Source organism: Sapajus apella, unplaced genomic scaffold (genome assembly GCF_009761245.1).
Source record: "Sapajus apella isolate SASKATOON/1434 unplaced genomic scaffold, GSC_monkey_1.0 scaffold137, whole genome shotgun sequence".
NCBI classification, from domain to species: Eukaryota; Metazoa; Chordata; class Mammalia; order Primates; family Cebidae; genus Sapajus; species Sapajus apella.
Window position 1 is genome coordinate 996485 of NW_022437077.1, and position 16919 is coordinate 1013403.

General features: G+C 54.2%; 1 protein-coding gene across 1 annotated transcript in view; it reads left to right on the forward strand.

Moving 5' to 3' along the window:
* The first annotated feature begins 14122 nt into the window (after window positions 1–14122).
* The window catches only part of CDH22 (cadherin 22), a 135589-nt gene continuing 132792 nt past the window's right edge, over window positions 14123–16919 (forward strand). Inside the window, exon 1 of the mRNA XM_032263705.1 lies at window positions 14123–14466. The gene's annotated coding sequence lies outside the window, so the exon portion shown is untranslated. The remainder of the gene's footprint in view (window positions 14467–16919) is intronic.

The window sequence follows — 16919 nt, forward strand, 5'->3', positions numbered from 1 at the left end:
AAATGGCCAACGTTTATTGAACACTTACTATGTGCTGGGCACTGAGGCAAGAACTTATGCACACTGCTTCATTCATTCCTCCCTAAAACCCCATGAGGTGGGTACTTCTGTGGTTTGGAGCTTTTTTGTTTGCTTTTATTTTTCTGATAGGTACTCTTTTTATTTCCATTTTACAGATGAGAAACAGAAGGCGCAGAAAGATCAAATCACTGGTCCAAGGGCGCGATACAGCAGGATCCGGAAGTAAACTCAGGCCCCTGGATCTAAAGCCAGCTGTTTGAACCCAATACCTTTAACAGAGAAGTAAGAAGGCAGTTTTAATTCGGTGTGCACCAGGCTGGAATAGGGGAGGTTAGGGGTTGTAGTCCTGGGTGATGAGGCTTCCAGGAGAGGATGAGTCTGGGTCTTGAGGAGTGCATAGGAGTTAGCTGGGGGAAGTTGGAGGGAAAGTAGAAAGGAATTCTGAAAGATAGGACATTGTGAGCAAAGCAGGGCAGCGCTCAGACGGTCTAGTGATGTCTGAGGGTAAGGAGTGCAGTGAGAACAGGGAGAGACCACGCTGGGGAGCCCAGGAGTGGGGCTGGAACCTCACTGAGGGCCATGAAGAGCTGTACAAGGAGAGCAGCGGAGATCTGACTTCAGGATGCTCCCTCTGTGCTACAGGATGAGGGGAACTGTGAGAGAGAGATGGGGTGACTGATGACAGAGCAGGGAAGGGCTGGCCAGGGATTGCGCTTGAGCCATGTGCTACTGGGATGGAAGAGGAGCAAGCAATAGGTGATGGATTGAAAGTGGAAGCAGGATGAAGGAGAAGGAAGAGTCCAGGAAGGACACGGAGGCTCCCAGGCAGATGCGAGGAAGGCCACCTTTCTTCTCCAACTCAGGGAACCATGCTAGCCTCTCGGGATAGGGATACAGCCTGCCTATTCAATCCCAGCTTGAGCTGCAGGGGGCCTAGACACCAGGAGCTGATAAGGCAAGAAGTGCCCCCAGCCTGAAAGGCCCCATGGCCAACTGTATCTTCTCCAGTGGCACCTAAGACCCACCATGTCAATTTCATTCCTTTGGATTAAGCATTGCCTGGTCTCTGGTGGAGAGTTCATATTATGCCATGAACTCTTCATAGACAGCATTGGAGACTCAAATTACATATCATTGTTTTCAGGGGAAGCTTTCTGGGGTTCCCCAGACAAAATAACTTGTTCCTTCCTCTGTGGTCCCAGAGTGCCCCATATGGATGTACAGGCCTGATGATACTGGAGTAAGATTGTTTTTCCTGTCTTCTGCATTAACCTGGGAGCTCCTGGAGCAAGATAATGGAGCAAGGTCACAAGAGATCCTTTGTTTTGTGTGTTCTTGCAAATGAGCACGATTTTGTATAAATGCAGTTTTTCATATGTATCTTCCCCCTAGAGTATAAGCCCTCTGAAAGTGGTCACTTGTCTTATTTTATATTATTTTATTTTATTTCAATTATCATAAAGTAACATTGACTTTCTTTGGGTGTACAGCTCTATAAATTTCAACACATATATAAATTCATATAACCACCATCTGAATGCACTTTTAATTCAAATAGATGATATTACGCTATAGATCCCAGTTGGTGCCTCACTCCTTTCATCTCGTGTTTTAAAGATCTCTCCATGGTCGTCTCTGCACTTGTCTAACAGTTGCCAGCATCTCTGCGGGGTGTGTCTCCCATGTCTTCTTGCCCACTCCCCCAGGGAGAGGAGGGGGGTTGCCCCCAGATACCCCTCGCCACAATGTAGGCACGAGTATCCTCAGACTTGTTCCCCCGAGTCATGCTGAGAATTTCACTGAGATTTACACCCAGGAGAAGACTCTCTGGACCATAGCGTCAGCATATAAATAATGATCTCTAAATGCCATGTCACTCACAAGAGTGTCCTGGTCCATCTTGGAGGATAACCCATAACAGGGTAGGTGGATGCAGCATGTGCCCCTAGGGCTATGTCAGGTGTTCAAATGTTGACATCTCTCCATTCTGGAGGGCAAATAGGTGCTCGCCTGTGTTGAGTCTCCCAAGGGCTCAGCCCAGCTCTGCCCCAGAACATCGGACTCTTCGCAGGATCCAGCAACTAAAGGGTTACATGTGGCCCAGCAGGACCTCCAGGGTCTTGCTCCAATGGCCGTTATTAACTGTTATATATTTTAAATATCATCCTTGTTCATAACCCTGTGTAAGGGAACGAGGCAGAGAGGGGCTCAGAGGTTGAGGCTCAGGTCCTCTTCAGCCAGGTCTTGGCAAGCCGCCTCCCCTTGCTGGGTTCCCACAACATGAGATCAGCACTTGCCAGGCTTTCCTGAAACATGCTTCCATAGCCTCTTAGCCACCCTGGAAGCTGGGGAGTGGTTCTCCTCATTTGACAGATGAAGAAAGAAGAAACTGAGGCCCAGAGAGCACAGGTGACTCACCCAAGGTCACACAGTGAGCAAGGAACAGAGCTGGACCCAAAAGTTTGAAGACCAAGGTGACCTGAGCACACTCCTGCTCTGAAGGTCCCCACACCACCCCACACCACTCAAAGTGAAATGCACCAACCCCCACTTCAGACCTCTCTTATGCGTGAGTAGAGGAGAGGTGAACAGAATTGGTGCTGACTAGTTGACACAATGCTGAATTTTTTAGACATTTAATTAAACACCCACTAATTTTGGTTTTGCAGTTTTCCATTTGTATTTTGGAGCTAATCTTTTCTTTATTCCTTTCACATCTCAAACTTTTCCATTGGCCCTTGACAACTGCCTGAACGCTGCCTGCAGTACTGGGCCCATGTCTAGCTCTCTGTCTCAGTTTGGGACTTTTGGAGATCCCTAGGCTGTGGCCAATCTGGGGAGAAGGGAGCACAGAGGTCAGTTAGCTGAGGTGCTCTCCTCAAGGACTCCAGGTCTGCCTCTGAGACTCAACATCCCCTATCCCCAAAGAAGAAGGTTCCCAACACAGGAGGTCTGCACTCTGGCAGTTTTCAAGCGCTCAGCACAGAGAGGTTCTCACGCCCAGCAACTGGGGCGGGAACAGTGCATTAGCAGGGGAGGCAGGAAGTTATTAGTGCATTTTTTTTTTTGAGACAGAGTCTCACTCTGTCACCCAGGCTGGAGTGCAGTGGTGCGATCTCAGCTCACTGCAACTTCCACCTTCCAGGCTGAAGCAATTCTCCTGCCTCAGCCTCCCAAGTAGCTGGGACTACAGGAACGTGCCATCATGCTGGAAATTTTTTTTGTTTGTTTGTTTTTTGTATTTTTAGTAAAGACAGAGTTTCACCATGTTAGTCGGGATGGTCTTGATCTCCCGACCTTGTGATCCTCCTGCCTCAGTCTCCCAAAGTGCTGGGATTACAGGTGTGAGCCACTGCACCCCCAGCCTGGTGAATCTTATTAAAAGGTGGGGAGGTGGGGAAGAGTGGGGACCTGGAATGCCAGGACTCCAGGCTTACAGCCTTGATCCAAATTAATGATAGCACCAACAATACCTACATCTGCCAAGCACCTACTGGATGGCACGCAGCATACTCTTACCATCTTGTTTAATCTTCGTGACATCTATGGGACGCAAGCAGGGCATATAAACAAAACATTTAACACTCACTACAGCATGCAGGATCAATCCGAACATTCACCACTGAGGCTGCGGCAGGTCCTCATGGCCCCCAGAGCAGTCAACCTTTAGTTTCTGGATCTTGGCGAGAGGAGGTGACCCTAGGTGAGATGGGGATAGCAGCAGGAGAGGACATTTGGTCCATGGGCTGTTCGGTGGCCAGGACAAATGTATTGCAATTTTCTTGTTTGTGTGTTTTTGTTTTTGTTTTAGTGACAGAGCCTCGCTCTGTTGTCTAGCAGAGGTACAAGCGCAGCTCACTGCAGCTTCCATCTCCGGGGCTCAGGAGATTCTCCTGCCTCAGCCTCCCGAGTAGCTGGAATTACAAGTGCCCGCCGCAATGCCTGGCTAATTTTTTTTTTTTTTTTTTTTTTGAGACAGAGTTTCACTCATGTTACCCAGGCTGGAGTGCAATGGCGTGATCTCGGCTCACTGCAACCTCCACCTCCTGGGTTCAGGCAATTCTCCTGCCTCAGCCTCCTGAGTAGCTGGGATTACAGGCATGCACCACCATGCCCAGCTAATTTTTTGTATTTTTAGTAGAGACGGGGTTTCACCATGTTGACCAGGATGGTCTCGATCTCTTGACCTCGTGATCCACCCGCCTCGGCCTCCCAAAGTGCTGGGATTACAGGCTTGAGCCACTGCGCCCAGCCATGCCCGGCTAATTTTTTAAAAAATTTTTGGTAGAGATGGGGTTTCACCGTCTTGGCCAGGCTGGTTTTGAACTCCTGACCTCAAATGATCCCCCGCCTCCGCCTCCCAAAGTGCTGGGTTTATAGTCATAAGCTACCATGCTTGGCCCCATATTACAATATTTTAACAAGCCCGGCTGAATATCAGTTCAGGTCATAGACACTACTACCATTGGCTCCATTTTACAGTCAAAGAAACTGAGGCTCAGAGAGGTGCCACCTCCAGTGGGGAGGTGCTACCTGAATTCAGACCTAAGGTGGGCTCACTGCAGGGCCTGCACCTTGAACCATTAGGCTTCTACTGTTTAGCTACCTTGTCCCAGTCCCAGGCACTCACATTCTGGCTGCTTTCTCTTCTCCACAAAGGCCTCCCTGTAGCGTCCAGACTCAAAGGGCCAATGGCAGCTCAGGCAGGAGGAAGGGAAAGGTTAATTGGGCCACAGGCCAGGGCAGGCATAGCACCACTCTCGGGCCTGGCAGCCTCTGGCACGTGCCCTGGCCTTTCATCTCCACAGGCTCCAGGTGGGAGAAGCCAGAGCCAGACCTGCCAGGGACCCAGCAGCGTAGCTTCCCTTTGATCCCCGTGGAGCCCAGAATCAAAAGCAGGGCAGCAGCAGCCAGTGCCCCAGGGTCCCCCAGGTGGTAGCCCCATGCTGCCCTTTCCCTCAACCATCAGTCTGGCCTGAGCCTCTGCAAGGTGGGGCAGGGTGGGGGATACCTGGGGGGGTCCCAGATTCTCAGGGGACAGGCCAGAGCCAGAGAGGGGCTGAGGGAGGCTCTGGGGCAGAGGGGAAGGAAGGACAGCAGTGCAAGGCGGGTGCTTAGGCCCAGGACCAGTTGTGGGGGGTTGGGGGAGTTCCAGGAGGCTGGAGGGGGAAGAGAGTGGGCCCTGAAAAGCACAGGGCTTGACCATGGCCCTTCTCTGAGGTGCTGGCAACCTCCTGGGGTTCAGGTCTCAAGGTGAGATCTGCAGGGGGCCAGTGAGAAAAAGCAGGGAATTTAAAAGGAATTAGTCAGGAGGAGGTGACAGGCCCATTCTGAAGCAAGATGAATGGGTTTCAGTTGGCGAAAATGATTCTAATTTATAATCTGCTTCTTGCTGCCGCTCACCAATTAATTCTCTATAGATACATAAATAGGCCGCATGTTTGCTTTGCCTCAAACGTAATAAACATTACACTCTGTCCCCTTCTTTTGTGCCGGTTCCTGTCACGGCATTAGTCCCCACAGCTAATTCCTCACACCTGTCTTTGCCGCTCAGGGGAGCAGGGCTGAGTTCGGAGGAAGTGCCCAGCTCCAGGAAACTCGAGGCACCAGGAGATAAATTGCAGATCCAAAAGCTGCCAACATGCGCAGCAATCCCAGGCTCCCCACTCAGGAGACGCCCAGGCAGCGAGGAAGGGAGGGAGGTACAGGGGAGTCCCTTCATCCTCCTTTTGAGACTACCATATCACATCCTTTGGGGCCATCTTCCTAATGAGGGGCCGAGGGAGGCATGGGGTGCTTCGTCCAAGTCCCATCTGTGGTGTCGGCTGCTGGGTTCCAGGCACACCAGGCCCGCCCTCCTCCTGGCTTTTGCCCTTGCCATTCCCGCTACCCTATTCCCTCTACCCTAGGAAGCCACCCCTTTGCACCTTTCTTTTCTTTCTTTCTTTCTTTTTTTTTTTTTTTTTTTTTTCTGAGATGAGAGTCTCACTCTGTCACCCAGGCTAGGGTACAGTGGTGCAATCTCGGCTCACAGCAACCTCCGCCTCCCAGGTTCAAGGGATTCTTCTGCCACAGCCTCCTGAGTAGCTGGGACTACAGGCGTGAGCCACTGAGCCTTGTCTTCTTTGCATCGTTCTTCATGTTTCACCTTCCCAGTAAGATATTTCCCTGACCCCTCACTGCCACTGCCTAAAACTGATACCCCCTCTTCAACTGACCCCGTGCTCCTTTCCAGCTTTGAATCTTTCCTTGGTACAATCACCCTCTGGCATTCTATTTATTTTGTGAATTTATCTTGTTTATTTTCCTCCCCAACTGGGATATAAGAGTCCATGAGGTCATCCCCACGTTTAGTGTTGTATTCTCGGTGCTTGGCACACAGTAGATGCTCATTAGTATTTGTTGAATGAATGAATGAGGTAGGGAGAAGCAGATGAGACCCACAGATTGAAATGACACCTCAGTTCTGCTCGTCATCTCACCTAACCCCTGAGAGATGGCAGAACTGAGGCCAGGGGAGGCGTGACTTGCCCAAGGAGACACAGCAAGTTGGTGGCAAGGCTGGTACTAGGATCCCAGTCCTTGGCCCTTCTCTGAGGCAGCTCAGGCCACGAATACACCTCCCAAACATCCTTCCAGGTAGGGTGTGGAGGCAACTGAAACTCGGGGAGGTGACATGACTTGCCCAAGGTCACATTCATCTAATTACTGAAATGACTGAGTACCTACCATGTGCCAGGCAAGGTTCTAGGAGACAAAGGTGTAGCAGCAACCAGAACTGAAAGATCTCTGCCCTCACAGAACTTGCATCCTAGAGAGAGAAACGGGCGTTGTGTGAGTTAGCAAATAAATGTAAACGTTAAAAGTGATAACAGCTCAGAAGTTAAAGTAGAGTGAGAAGATCAAGTGATGTCATGGCAAGATGGAATGGGGTGAGGTGCCAATTGCTGTGGGGTAGTCAAGGATATTCTCTGTAAACAGGTAACCGCTGAGCAGGAGCGCCACTGACAAGAAAGAGACAACCTTTCCAGCGCAGGGCAGGACCGGGATTTCCACCTAGATCCGTCTGCTTCAAAGCATGTATTTTTCCCTACAAAAAATGAGCATTCCTGGCAGTAAGGAGCACTACATGGTGAAGCAAGAAGCACTCAACTCTGAGTGGGCGAGGTATGAGTTGAAGTCTGAAACCTCGGTGAGAGAGAACAGACAGCAAGCAGCAGAGCAGAGGCGACTTGGCCAGAGACCACAGGGGCCAGGGCCTGGAGGTGGGAATGAGACCTTCAGGCAGAGGCGAGCTGGCTCAGGGGGAAGCAGGGAGCAAGCCCTGATTTGTATTGTTTTATCATTTCTTTTGTGTTGTAAATTTTTTCAACCTGGCCAATTTCAAGGGCTTGCCAACCTGGCTTGCAAAATTCCTGGAAAAAGACTCTAACAATTGGCTTCGACAAGCCAGCACAAACCAGTTCCAGCACATCACTGCCTCAGGGGTCATTAAGAGTGTGGCTAGGCAGCATCCACACTGGGAAGAAGTAAGACATGGTTTGTAAAAGTATGTGGGGGGCCGAGGATCCTGGACCCGGAAGGGCTCTTGGTCACCATGAAATTTTCCCTGCCACTCCTTTATTTTATGCAATAGAAAACCAAGACCAAGAAAGAACTAGAGACTTACCTGCAACACAGAGGGACTTGAGGCTAGAGCCACAGCTGGAAGATCTTGGGCTTCTCAGGATATCTAGCACTTTCTCCGCTGCATCCAACTGCCTGTTACTAAGAAGTCATGATCTGTGATGATCCCATCAGGCCTGATAGTCCAGGACTCTGCTACCCATGATAGTCCTTGCAGGGTGAAAAGATCGAGTGATGTCACAGAAAGATGGAAGAGGGATGAGGTGCCATTTGCCTTGGGGTGTTCAGGGATGTTCTCTGTAAACAGGTAACAGTGTGTGGGGGAGTGTGGCAGGGCTATCTCACCCCCCACCCCATGCGGGTGGGAGGAGGGAAGCAACCAGGGCCATGTGTTCCAGTCCGATGGAGTGCAGAGGTGAAGGACTTCCTGCCACCTGCTGGATTAATACTTAAGCTGGATTTTGATAGAGAAATAGGAGTTTTCCAGCGAAACAAAGGAGGAGAGGGAGCTCCAAGTGGCAGGGACCGCAATGTAAAAGCTCAGAGTGTGATAAAAGCTAAGCGAGTTTGGTATTACCAGGCTGTAAGGTGCAAGAAGGAAACAGCAGGAGAGAAGGCTGGAGAGGCAATGCCCTGCTCCTCATGCGAAGCCATAATGGTGGGCTTTCAGGTAGCTGCAGGGAAGCTATTTTTAGATGGGTGCTCCTGACATGCCAGAACAAGGCAAATGAGGTGGCATGGCAAAGTCCACTTCCTCAAGGGTGAGAACCTGCAGGTGAGGGAAGGCCCGGGTCCCCTGGCATGCTGGCCCCAGGCCTCTGGTCCTCAGCAGGTCACTCAGCCCAGGGTGGGTCCCTCGTCCTCATCCCCTTGCATATCCCCCTTCCCTTTCCACTGGCGGCTCTTCTCCAGGCCAGGAATAGAATCTCACATCTGACAATCCTCAGCGGTGTTTAAATTTAATGGGCCTTTCTGCTTTTTTCCTCCTCAGCACCTAGGCTGGGCGCTCTGCAGCAGCCCCGGGGAGATGCAGGTGAATAATTCAGGGAGACTCGGTGTTTGAAGTGTGTGTGGGGAGTGTGTCTCGCCCCACTACCCCAGGGAAGGGGGCTCGGGAGGCAAGGTCCAAGTGCTTAGTTTCTGCTCTACTCTGCTGTGTCTTTAGGGCCTTTCAGGAACGCTCAGGGGACTCTTATTCCCAGCCACCTGCAGTGTGTGAGGCCTCAGGGCTGCAGACGCTGTCTAGGGCTGACAGGAAGGGAGAAGGGGAGGCGCATCTTTCCCAGTGGCTTTGGATCTGGGTCCAAAGAGAGAGAAAGAGAAGAGACAGTGTGTGTAGGAGGCAGAAGGTTGGGACCTAGCCCCAGGCAGAGGTTACAGGAGCGGGGTTAGGGAGCTGGGATGTGGGCTGAGATGTGCATGCCCAGAAGCATGGCGGGCCTGCCAGGCTGCCGGAGAGCTCCCGGTGTGAAGTTGGATTCTGGCCTGGGCCACAGCCACTGTCCATGGTGCTGCCGCGGTGCTTAGGCCCTGAATGGAGTGCCAAGTTCCCCGGGGTTGGAACTTGACAGGCACCGGGCTCCTACTTTTCTCACCTCGCCCCCACCCCACCGCAGACAAAGTAGCCTTTCCCTTTTCTAATCTCAGCACCTTTACAGCATTCGCATTCATTTATTCATGCATACATTCAACAAGTGTTGAATGTGCTGCATTCAGAGGATATGGCACTGAACAAAACAGACTTAATTCTTAAGCTCCTAGAACTTGTGTTCCACCCCTGCGCCCAGTTCCCTGAGGAGAAAGAAGGGAAGGGAGAGGAGGGAACTGGCCTGAAGTTCCTGTTCATCCCCTGGTCTGACTCGTTCAGCAAGTCACTTTCTCCTCTTAAACGTTGGTTTCCCCAGCGGTAGCATGGGGCTGATAACCGTTTTGTGAGCTTTTGCTATTCTTCTTATTAATTACAGCAAACATTTAGAAATTCTAAGTGCCTTACAAGGATTTGCTCATCCAATCTTCACCATCTCTATTTTACCTATAAGGAAACTGAGACATAGAGAGGTGAAGTCACTTGCCCAGGGTGACAAAGTTGGCAAGGGGTGGTGATGGGATTTGAACCCAGGCAGTCTGGCTCCCGGGTCTGCAATGTGGATGTGTTGAAGGGCACAGCGGCCTCTGCGCCTGTGGCTCCCGCAGGTTCGCCACTCCCCCTCCAGGCGCCCCCAGCCACGGGCGGCTTCCCCCTCCCTTCAGAGTCCCCTCTCCCCGGATTCTCCTCCCCCGCCCTGCGCTCCCGTCGGCCCCGGAGGAGAAAGCGGGCTCCGCAGAGGTGCAGAGCGCCCGGAGCCCCCGGTGGGGCGACCTCGTTCGGTCCCGGGTCCCTCTGGGGAGGGGCTGGGGTGTGCCCCGGCGGCTCCCTACACCCTCCGGCGGGCTGGCGGCCCCGTCCCCGCGCTGACATTTCTTTGGTTGTTCATGTCACGGCCCTTCAGTCTGCGCAGTTTTACAAATGTGCTGGCGAGATGAAAGGCGCCGAGAACAGCGACTGGAGAGCAAGTTCGGAAAAGCTTTTAACTTCCAGCTCCCACAGACAAAGCGGGAGGAGGGGGAGAAAAGAAAGGGAGGAGGGGGAGGAAGGGAGGAGGGGAGGGGAAACACAGAGAGGGGAGAGTAGAGGAAGGGGAGGAAAGGAGGGGAGAGGCAAGGAATGAGGGAAGGAAGAAGAGGAGAAGGAAAAGAGAGAAAGGGAAAAGGTGGGGGAATGAGGACAGAGAGAACCAGAGTAGAACAGGCAAGAGGGAGGCAGAGGGACACTGGGGTGCCCCGAAAAAACAGAGATGGGAAGAGACAGAGAAACAGACAGAGGGAGACAGACACAGAGACAGGGAGAATGGGACAGAGGCGGGGCGGGGGGGACTGAAAGAGAAAGACAGACGCAGGGGCACAGCTAGGAGATAAGGAGAGAAGGGCCCTAGAGAGGATGTAGCAGGTAGCAAAAGACTGACACCCAATCAGAAAGAGTCAGAGAGACCAGAGGCACTGAGGGGGAGGAGACAGAGACCGAAGCTGAGGGAGTCAGAGAAGCAAGGACAGATGGACAGTGCGTGAGAAGGTGGCAGACAGATAAGAGATGACAGCAAAGTGTAGAGGAGAGGAAAAGAGCCAGGGAGAAGAGCAGAGCCTGGAGCTAAGAGCAGCCTCCCCACCCCCAACACACACACATACACACACACACACACACCTTTCACTGACACCTACTCAAACTCACAGGCTCCCTGGAGCAGACCCTGCTGTTAAGTCACCTCCCCACCCCCAACACACACACATGCACACACACACACCCCTTTCACTGACACCTGCTCAAACTCACAGGCTCCCTGGAGCAGACCCTGCTGTTAAGGCACTCAGACTCAAGCAGTGGCTCTCAACTGGGGGTGACTTTGCCCTTCAGGAGACATTTGGCAATGTCTGGACACATTTTTAGTTGTCACAACTGGGGAGGGGGTGTGCTGCTGGCCTTTAGTAGGTAGAAACCGGGGGTGCTGCTAAGTATCCTACACAAGATGGACCCAGCGACAAATAATTATCTGGCCCAAATGTCAACAGGGTCAAGATGGAGTGACCCTGGTCTAGAGAGAGAGAAATGCCCACTGACCCAGATGACTACTCCAGAGGGAAAACATGCCCCATGTGCCAAGACAGGGCTGGGTGCCCCTCTGATGGAGGAGGAAGGAGAATTCTCACAAGCGCCTCCTCCTGGAATCCTTCCCTAGCCATGCCTCTCTTCCCAAGTCCTTCCTCACCCTACCCAGTCCCTGGGGGTTGGTGTCTCCCTTATTCGTAGACTCAATACATGACACGTATATATATAAAACACAGGCTCAAACTTAACTACAAAGCACTTGGCATTTTATTTGCCCAGAGGCAGTATTGCACACCAGTTCAGTGTGCAGGCCTTGGCCCCAGCCTGCCTTGATTTGAATTCCAGCTCTGCCACAACCAAATTGTGTGACCTTGGGCACGTTTCATAGTTTATCTGTGCCTTGGTTTCCCCATTATAAATCTATAAATTTGTTTAGAGTAAAAGGATATAATCTGTGTAAAACATTCAGGAGAGGGCTTGACACAATGCGCAGGTTCACTAAATGCTAACTATTGTTACTACCATCTCATTTTCTCTTCACATCTGCACTAGGGGAAGTGGCTTGCCCCATGTGACACAGGCTGCATGGAGCAGAGCTGCTCTCAAAGCCCAGGTCTGCCCAGTTCTTCCTCTGTCACACTATACTGCAGAAGTCCCAGCTTACCTTCTCCCAGACCAGAGTGAGAGGTCTGACCCAGGTCCAATGCATCACCCCACTCTCTCTACTTGCCATCTGGATGATTTTGCTATTTCAACACTGTGTCTCAGTTTCCTCACTTGTAAAATGGGCTAATACTAGTATCTGCTTATTGTGAGAACTTAAAAGCAAAACTATGGCACATAGCAAGTGCTCAATAAACATGTGTTCTTAGAGCTTAGCCATAGTGCCCACCACAGAGTGGATGCTCAGAGAAAGTTTGTTGAAGGAAGGAAAGATTGGAAATTATGGTAGAATGAGCCTGAAAATGGGAAACATTGGGAGAGGAAACCTTGGGGGCCTAATAAAGAGTCATGGGGAGCTGGGTGCAGCGGCACATGCCTGGAGTTCCAGTCACTTGAAAGGCTGGGGCAGGATGATCACCTGAGTCCAGGAATCCAGCCTGGACAACATAGTGAGACCCTATCTCAAAAAGAAAAAAAAAAGAGAGAGAGAGAGAGAAGAGAGAGACCAGAGGAAAAGAAAGAGATGTGATAACAGTTCATTCAATAACATTTACTGAGCACCTACTGTGTGCATGCAGCTGTGAGAGCACCAGTGTCCCAGGCCAAAACAACCTGTGATCAACTAAGTAGGTCTGACTCCTGAGATGAACAGCACACACCAGGGCCAGTAGGAAGAGGCAAAGGGGAGCAGGACTGGAGCAAACAGCAAAAGTGAGTCGGAGCGGGTGGAGAGAACCACAAGTGAAGAGATGCATCTGGAAGGCTGGCCTCGTGAAGGCATGAAAGAGTACAGGCTAAGAATAGAGAGGAGAGGGGAGGGGAGAGATGGAGAAAAGGAAGACGATAGAAAGGCAAGGCTGGAAGAGATCAATGAGGGAAACAAACCAAGAGAGGGACTTGGGGGCGGGAACAGCCTGGCACAATAAAGAATACATCTCAAAATAAGTAAACGAATGATGGAGCTTAGCAGGAGGGGCCAGAGAGGCAGCCAGCAGGGGAGGTGATTCCAATCATCAGGGAGAAGGACTGGGGTGTGGAGATAAAGGTGGAAATTGGGGAAGGAGGTGAGGAGGAGGGAAGGCTAGGGGTGAGGCAGAGCCAGGGTCCTGGAAGGCCCCACCCCCTCTTTGCCATGAACTTCAGCAGCTGATTGTGGGTGATTAAATGGCTGGTCAGTGGCAGCATGGCGGGACAGAGGTCCAGTCTCCTGCTACCCTTTACCCAACAATCTGGCAGCCGTGGGGAGTTGGGGAGGGGAGTAGCTCCTAAAGGGACCCACACCCAGGACAAAGGGTAGGTCTATGGGAGTCACTGTTCCTATCCTAACATCAACAACCTCATATTTAGAACTCAGGAGTGGGGATGGGAGGGTGGCCCCATTAGGCCTCATCCCAGAGAGACAAGGCAGTAAGGAGAGCCAGGCAGCCCGGAGAAAGAAGCGGGGCCAGGTGGAAAAACATCGGGGAGGAGGCTAGCCGGATTTTTAAAAGAACAGAAAACCCGGCCAGCAAGGAGTTTCTGGGTGGTGGGAAGATTTTATTGGGAGACTTGTCCAGGTCAAGGTGGCACCAAGTTAAGGACGGAGCTGTCTTGTTTTGCCTGCTTACTGTGTTGATTACAGGGATGTCCAGCGGGACCCTCCAGAGGAAAAGTCCACAGGGTTCTCTTGCGGGGACGCCAGACCTCTCACCTGCCTGGAGACTCTCAGCACTGGGCACCTGGTCTCTGTCCACTCAATGCGCAGTGACTGTTTCTGAACTGACTGATTTGGGCTATGCAAGGGGCCTTTCTGGGCAGCAAGCCAGGGGCGGCCACTGGAGAAGGCTGCTCCCACTCTCGCCTGCGTCCCCGCTCCTCTGAAGGGGCCCCTTCCCCGTAGTTGCGGGGAAATGAGAAGCCCGAGTCGCAGTAAAATCAGGTGGTGGAATAGGCTCGGGTCTCCAACTGCGACCACCGGGGGAGCTGCCAGGCGGGGAGGTAGATGGTCCCCCTCCTGGGGGCGCTCCCTTCGCGCGGATCTCGGGTTGGAAAAGGGAGGAGCACTGTCCCCTGGGGGGTTTCCTGGGACAGAGCTGCCCGAGAGGGAGAGGCCAGCCCCTCCTGGTGGCGTAGGAGGGGCGCGATACGGTGGGGTGGGGGCCGGGGCTCCCCTGCTGCGGAGGTCCGGGCCCCGCGGCAGCCTGCTGCTCGGCGCTGCGCGGCGCTCCTGCCCGGCGGGCGCTGCATTCTCCGAGTCTCCACCAGAGGCTGCGGGAGGAAGGAAGGGATCCGTCCCTTGCACACTTCCCCCCTAGTCAGACACGCACACTCCCTCGCTCCCGCTCGCTCACTCCCTCGCTCTCTCGCTCTCTCGCTCACACACACGCACGCACACGCCGCCGCGGCTCCCGCTCTCCCTCCGGCTCCTCCAGGCGGCCGCGGGGCTCCGGACTCGCCCGCTGCCAGCGCCGGGGCTCCAGCCCCACGCAGCGTCCCGAGGCGGCAGGACTAGGGGGAGCCCCGGGCCGCTCCCCGAGGTAAGAGCGCGGGGTGCCGCGGGAGGGGCTGCCGGATCGCCGCCGAGGTGAGGCTGCCCGGCCAGGAGGGAGCCCCCTGGCCGGCGGGAGCGGCCGGGCAGGCGGCGCGGGGGGCGAGCCTCCCGCCGCAGGAGGAGCCGGGGTGCCTGCGCCCGGCCCTGCGCGCCCCCTCCTCTCGGCTGGGCGGGCGGGGAGGGAGTTTCCCACGTCCAAACTTTCCCCGGCGCGGAGCCGAGCCGCCTCTCGGCCCGAAGCCCGCGGCCCCCACCCATCTCCCCAACCTCGTCCGCCGCGCGCCCGGGAGCCTCCGGGACTCCCGCAGGCCGAGGAGTGGCAGCGCCAGGGGCCGAGCCGGCGCGCCGAAAGGGGCTGGGAAGGTGGCGCACAGCCCTGACGCGGGGGCCGGGACCCAGGCGTTCCCTGTTCCTCCACCCTGCTAGCGGGGCTTGGCTCCGGGCCCCTCCCAGAGGCGGGGTCCGGGGCCGGGAAATACCGCACGGCGCGAGCGTGTGCGCGCGGTGTGTGTGTGCGAGGTCGTGCAGCGTCCGAGGGCACCCGGAGGCTGACTCCAGCCGCGGCTACACTCACGGCTCTGGCCCCCCTGGGCGGGGACGCCGGCCCGCAGGGACCCCTGCTGGCCGCACCAGGGCGACCCCTCTGCCCTCTGGCCGTCGGGCAGGCTGGCGGTGAGCGAGGGGCTAGCGCTGCCCTCTTCCTTAGGACCAGACTTCTGAGACACGTTCCCTGCCGCGGAAGAAGGACGGGGCCCCCGACAGACTAACGTCCTAAGAGAGCGCCACTTAGGGCTAACCCTCGGGGGCCGCAGCGTTTACGGGAAGAGTGGACTGCGTGGGCGCTCGGTGGGCACAGTGTGGACCCGTCTCGCTCGCGCCTCCCGCTGCCTCTTCTCTGGCACCGTCGGGCCCTGTCCCAGCTGGGGCGCCGCTGGAGACCACGAGGCCGGGCTGCAGCTGGTGGAGCTGATCCAGGGTCCCCCGAGGTCTCCCCGAGGTGCAGGGCACCCCCTTGTGGCGGGCAAAGAAGCTGCTGCTTGAAGCTGCTCAGGGCTTCCAAGGCGCTCGCTCCTGGGAACCTCTTCTCTCCCACCCCTTCGGGCGTCACCAGGGTTGAGGATGCCAGCTTCGTTTTCCTTGGGTCTGATTCCAGCACTCCTTGGTTTCTGGGGCTGGCCAAGGTGCCCCCAGCACAGGCAGCGGCTCATTTGAGGGCTTTGGGGATGCCAGCTCTCTGTGGTCCCTCCACCCAGGTTCAGGATCGCATCCTCTTCTCCCACTGGTCAGCACCACTACCCTATATCACATCACCGCTGCCCTAGGACCCAAAGGCTCCTCCCTAACCACCATGACTCTCTGTCCTTCACTAGTATCCCTTATATGTGGCCATCAGTGCCCACTCCATCCCCCTCAGTTGTCCCTAGTCTACAGTGCTTGTTGGAATTTGACCTCTACACCCATTGTGACATGCTTTGGTCTTTGCCCATCTGTGACCACTTCCCTGCCCCCCCCCACCACCAAATCATCTCCTATTTTGTCTGCCTCAGTTTCTCTGTAGCACTCCCTGTTCCCTGCCTCAGCCATTTCTCTACTTCACCCTTATCTCCTTCCTTGTCCCAGTATCTGGGATGCTCCTCTTCCATTCCTCCTGGAAAGGAAGGACATTGCCAACATTTGAACACTGCTTCCTGTGTTCATGCCCTTCTGGAACCACCACTGCCAATGCCTGGGGGGCAGGTACTTTATAAAGCCAGCCAGGTCTCTCTCAGCTAAGGGGCACCCATACCTCTTGGGTGGCCCCATCAGGGGGGCCGTGGAGACAAGAACCCCTTTCCCTATTCATAACTGTGAGCAGCACATTGGAGACCACCTGGGCTGCCCTCTTTCCCATTTTCAAGGATTGGCAACAGCGGCCCAAGGTCACATGGTAAGCTGGATCCAGAGCCAGAATAGAAACCCAGGCACCTTGACTTCCAGGCCTCACCAATGTTCCTTATGTATTGGGCAGGTCTGGGGCAAAACTGAGCTGTTTCTTGGCTTCACACTGCAGGCAGGACAAGAAGACACTTGCTTAAATTCAACATAAGGTGTTCAAGTTAGACCCCCAGTGCTCCCAGCTTAGTTCGGGAAGAAGGCTGTTGAATGCCTTTAGCAGAGAAGCCAAGTAGCAGAAGCAGAGGACAAAACTTGGCCCCTAAAAGTGTGTTGTGACCTCCAGGCAAGTCCCAGCCTTTCTGTAAAGAGTGGCTGTGATCTCAGGATGTTTCTGGTGGTGTTCTGGAACAATCATACCTAGAGGTTGGACCCCCCAACCCCACCAGTGCCCCTGCTGCTTCCCCAGGCACTGGTCTTTCTGAGGGCTTTGCAGGAGCCCTGCATTCTGAAGCCCTTGGATAGGGGGCTGGGCCATAGCTGGGGCAGGGAGCCCAGGCGGGCCTG